Consider the following 6,102-nt stretch of genomic DNA (forward strand, 5'->3'; position numbering starts at 1 on the left):
TATTCAGGTGGATGACAGCCTGAACTACATCGAGCGGCCGGTAGCCATCCTCGACAGGAAGACAAAGGACCTAAGGAACAAGAAGGTCGAGTTGGTGAAGGCGCAATGGCAGCACCGCAAGGGCTCGGAATGGACCAGGGAACCAGAGGACGAGATGAGGGAGCACTAACCCGAGCTATTTCCAGATGCAGCAGACTTCGAGGACGAAGTCTAGAATAAGTGAGGGAGATTTGTAACGCCTGGTTTCTGGTATGTATTTTAATAAGGAATTATTCATTTTTGCAAAGGGACTCGACGATTTGGAGGTTCCAAACTCGTCGAGTAGGAATTAGATTTTTGGATGTGGGACTTGAAGGCCAGATCTATGTTTTGGATGCATTAAGCCCGACAAAAAATCGGTTGTATGGAATTAGACTTTGGGGACTTGACGAGTCATTCTTAGGACTCGTCGAGTTGGGTCGTGTTTCCCCAACCTTTTATGTTACTGAACAAACTTGTTGAGTCTGGAAGAGGACTCGACTAGTTGGACGTGTTTATGGACTTAAGGATCAAAGAACTCCACAAGTCCAAGGACGAACTTGGCGAGTTGAGAGCAAAAAGTCCCAACTGATATGAAGAGGAACTCGACAAGTTCAAGGATGAACTCAGCGAGTTATGAGTGAAATACCCCGAATCTGTATGAAAAAGAACTCGATGAGTCCAAGGAAGGACTCGACGAGTTGAAACGGAAAGTCCCAAATCTGTCATGAGAAACTCGACGAGTAGATGGTAACTTGACGAGTTAGATCACGAGTTCGAGATTCTCTGAAGCGTGGAACTCGAGGAGTTTACGAACCAACTCGGCGAGTTGAGTCAGCCATAATGTTGACTTGGACCAGAAGGTTGACTTTGACTAGAGTGTTGACCTTTGAATTGACCATTGACCAGAGTTGACCCTTAAAGCGGTTATAAGTTTGATATAGTAATTAAAGAGATGTTATGTGTAGGAGTTCGAGGAGAGTTGGTCCCAGCACCGAGGACAATTCAGCTGCTTCACGACATTGAGTTGAGTTACCTTCCAGTAGAAGTGGGTCGAAGGCACCAATGTCGGCCCACTAGTAAGAGTTATAGTAGAGATCATTGTCTTTGTGATAATTATTTGGTATGTCATACGTTATGTGCTAGTATGCCATGATGTTATGGGATAATGGTAGGAGGGGTAGGATAGACCCTAGTACCGGTCGATAGGGCCGAAGGGGTATGCCAACACCCGGATAAGCTAGGCAGTATATGACTTATATGTTGACCCCAACTCGTCGAGTGCATCCAAAAACTCGTCGAGTTCCTTCAGAGTCCATATAACATAAATCCCAAGTCAACTCGCCGAGTTACCTGAGTAACTCGTCGAGTTCCTTAATGTCCAAAAGACCGAAAACTCATGTCGACCGAAAACTCTAATCCCTCACCGAAATCACTCTGAATACCGAAAACGGGTAAACCCTACCCAACTCGTCGAGTTAGCTAAGCAACTCGTCGAGTGCCTTCAGTCCTTTTTGTGTTCAGTCCTTTCCAGTGGAATCCATGGTTTCAAGTACAGATCCAACCTCTTATGGTGTAGTTACCACGTAAATTTGCAAATTTTACGTGCATGCAAGGCCTCCATAGGCTAAAACACTAAAACCAAGGTTTCTACAAGGTTTAGTGCATTGAAAAGAGCCTAAAATGGATAAAATGGACAACTTTATGTCCATGAGGGTCTAGAGGTGTTTAGATCTGGAATCATATCCTCATGACAAGTCCAAATCCGAGTATAACATCATTTTGCCCCAAAAGTGACCATATTCTTTCCTAAAATGAGATCGAAACAAATAAAGGTCAAGGTAGCAACTTTATACCTCAAGATGGTTGCTAATACAGATTAGATGTTGGATCTACTGCTCCTCTCCCTACTCCACCTTCTTCAAGATTCAAAGTCCTTCACAGCCACACCAAAATCACTCACCAAGGCTCACACACACACACACTTAAGAAGGTATAAGGCTCAAACTAGGGTTTCTCTGGGTAGTTAGGACGGTGAGGGAGGCCACCAATGGTCCATAAGTTCTTTCAATAGGGTGCAAACCCCTGAAAATTAGGGTTTTCCTTTACAGTGCCTACTCGTCGATTTGGGGCCTTTCAACTCGTCAAGTAGGTTCTAAGTCCCGCGTCCTCATAAATGATCTCTACTCAACGAGTTGGAGCTCCGCAACTCGTCGAGTTCCAACCTAAAACCCTAAAATTCTGAAAGTAATTCGATACCCGAAACTAGTGTTACATTATGATTTTCAGCCTCATCAACCCATAAAAGAAATCCACGCCTAGGTCCTTGCAGATTTCAATAATCATCATTTACCAAAAAAAAAACCCAAATGTTGTCGATGTTAGAATAAGAATGGAGTAAAATATTTGGGCAAGCATAGTACTCTCTACTAGGATTCCTCTTAGTAGTGGATGTCCTTATGATTGCCATGCTTCCATAATCGCACATCACCATCTTTTCTTGTTGGATGAGAAGAAGTAAGAAGGAGATAAAGATCTTATGTAGAAGAAGAAACAGAGAAAGTGAAGGAAGAAGAACTAGTTAAATGGACAAGAACTAGTCAAATCCAAGAATAGAAAGCATGGACTGGTCAAATGGGTTTTAGATGGCCGACTGACCCCTTCAATTTTTACAAAAGGACCTATGCGACCCAACAAAGCCAACTTTGTTCCCTTAAAACATGGGAAATAACATAAGGGACTGAATGGGGAAATGTGAAATACATTGTAGGGCTACAATTTCATTTTCCCTTAGAATGTGATACAATTATTAATATACTTAATTACATTAAAAAGTCTAGTTCTTTTCCAAATGTATATGTTACTTATAAGGTTATGTTAAACTATTCCTGTAACAGTTGTCTCTGTAGAAAAAATATTTTTCTTAATTAAATTTGTTAAAAAATACTTAAGATCTATAATATTAAAAGAAAGATTAAAAATATTAGCTATTTTGTGAATTGAAATACATTTAGCAAAAAAAAAAATTGATTATGAAAATTTTATTAACGAATCTGCATCTAAAAAGTTAGAAAAATTAACTTATGAGATTTTTATCAAAAAATGTGCATCTAAAAAGGATAGCAAAATGAATTTAATGTCTTAAATAATAATAATAATAATAATAATAATAATAATAATAATAATAATAACAACAACAACAACTAGAAATGAGGCCTGTGCGTTGCACGGGTTGAATATTTTTATTGATGTTTGGTGGGTTATGAAAGTAGGATGTTATAATGTCATTTAAATATAAAACAACCAGATAGATCAAATACAGTTTCGTCTCTTAATAGTGGCCAATGAGCAATGGGGATTCCCACCTTTTCTATTGTTGGAGATGATCCTGAAAAAACAAAAAAACTTCAACATTGACTTTCAAACTTATAATAAATAATAATTAAATATTTGAAATTGTCTGTTATTTGTAATTAATTTTTGTAATAACAAAAAAAATGTCACAACTTTATATAAAAACAAAATTGTATCCGGAAAAAAGGAAAACCATGAATGAAAAGTAGAAAATAAAGAAAAAGAAAGAAAAATATTTACGTCAAAGACATACCGGAAATAGTATTCCTATGCTCATATTCACCTGAAATAATTATATATAGATATAAGAAGTAATGATTATTAACACCACATAAAATTATTGCATAATAAACGATTAAAAAAAACTCACACGGTCCATATTGCATAGCAGAAATGCAGAAAAGCAAATAACTACTATCACCCAACGCTTTGAAAACCGATTTGTTTCTTGTATTACTCCAACTAAAACATCATAGCCTCACTTGCTCCTCCTTCTGATGATACTACAATTGAATCCAAATCTGTTCCTGTCACATCATACTCCTCAGATAGTATCATTTATGATGTGACAGTGTATTCAAATCTGTTCCTTCTGATGATACTATAAATCTGTCGTGGTTGCAGGGGCTGCCTATTAAATATACTGTTATGTTTTAGCTGTTTCGGTTTAATCCGATTGCATCTTGCAATTCATTTATGATTTCTGATTTGGAACTTTTTGCTTTCTTGTGGTATCATTGAAAGATGAACACCATGGGAAGATATGAATTCCAATTCCGGTCATATCCATTGACGTAAAAAGAATATATATATATATATATATATATATATATATATATATATATATATATATATATATATATATATATATATATATATGAAAGAAAATGAAGAAACAATTGCTTTATATATGTGATTGTGAAACTAACCTGTGAATGAACCATTGTTTATGCTGCATGTATCATAAACAAATTATTAGAGTTATGTAATATGATTAATAACCCCAAATTATTAAAAAAAATAATAAAAAAAAAACAAAAAAAACATACAATTAAATCTTAAATGTTTTTGTAACACCCAAAGTCAGGAAGGCCAAGAAAGGAAAGAAAACCCTAATTTTAAGGGACGACTCGTCGAGTCCAATGAGGAACTCGGCGAGTCCGAGCGGGATCCGGGTCAAGGAGTAAGTGACCGACTCAGCGAGTCGGCCAAGGAGACTCGGCGAGTCTGGTCTGAACGAGGAAAACCCTAAATCCGGGACTTGGAGCCTATTTAAACGTCTCATTCTCTCCCCTAGGGCTCCTTTACTGCCTCCCTCACCCAAAACACCGAACCCTAAGCCCCATTGTTGCTCATTCAAGCTTCCAAGCCATTTTTGGGTGATTTGAAGGAAGAAGAAAGAAGGAAATCATTGAAGCTTCAAGGATTGGCCTTAGATCTGGAGTTTGTGGAACCTTTCTGAGTTATTGAAGGTACTAAGTCGTTTCCTTCATTTAGATCTATTCTAGTTGTGAGTTTTGGGGCTTTTTAAGCCATGTTTAGATATCCCTTTGAGTTAGAAGCCAGATCTGAAGTTGCTACTTCGGATCTAAGCACATTTTGGCCTTGTGAAGCATAAAGTATCTGCCCTTGAGTTGATTATAGAGCCTCCTTGCCTTAAACCCTAGTTCATGGTGTATTTAGCCTAGATCTCCTTCTCTACACGTAAAGTTTGCAACTTTACGTGAGGAATAGGCTTGGGAAGGGTAGATCTACAGTTTGGATTCCATGCATGACTCAAAAGCCCTCTGCATGTATGAAGATATGAATGGACTCGGTGAGTCCTTTGAGTGGACTCGGCAAGTAGCATGAAGATTAGGAGGAACTCGACGAGTGGGATGAACAACTCGTCGAGTCGGTTGAAGATTGCCTTGGACTCGGCGAGTATGTTCTTGGACTCAACGAGTCAGGTCGCGAAACCCCAAACCCTTCGAGTTGAGACTCGAATCAGTGAGTCGAGTGGAGACTCGGTGAGTTGGTCTGGTCGGGACTCGGAAATCGGTAGACTCGGCGAGTCATGGATTGACTCGGCGAGTCGAGTCGCAAATGGAAGGACTTTGAGCATATGAACTCGGCGAGTCAGTAGGTAGACTCGGCGAGTAAGGTTGACCTTGACCAGGACTTTGGCTTTGGCCAGAGTTGACTTGGTTGACTTTTGAGAAGTCGGTTAGGCTAAGTGTTGTATTGATATTGGTAGCTCGGGGAGCTAGCGGAGCAGTGGTTCAGAGAATTGTGGGTCAGCATCCAGAAGGTTATCAGCAAGTTCAGTAGTTTGAGGTGAGTTTCCCTTTGTGTGAATGGGTCTAAGGCCATAATGTCGGCCCATGTAGTTATGAGTAGAAGACCCGGGGGTTAGCCCTAGGCACAATATGCTAGTATGATATTCAAGATGAGGTCCAATGATAGCGGGCGGGTGCCCAAGGAATGGTTTATATGATAGTTTATACTTGTTGTCTGTGTGATACATGTATGTGTCTGGTAAGGAGGTGTGTGGGCGAGGTCCCGTACCTCACCAATAGCAGAGTGTGGATGGTGTTCCACATCTCATTAGCAGCAGAACAGGGGCGAGGCCCAAGTTAGGGAAGGAGTGAGTGTGGGTTGGGCCCGTATCTCACTATCAGCAGGAGCATGGACGGGGTTCCATGACTCATCAGTAGCAGGACAAGGGCGAGGCCCAGGATAGGCAGGGCC

Source organism: Lactuca serriola, chromosome 4 (assembly GCF_051521515.1).
Source record: "Lactuca serriola cultivar US96UC23 chromosome 4, Lser_US96UC23_V15, whole genome shotgun sequence".
NCBI classification, from domain to species: Eukaryota; Viridiplantae; Streptophyta; class Magnoliopsida; order Asterales; family Asteraceae; genus Lactuca; species Lactuca serriola.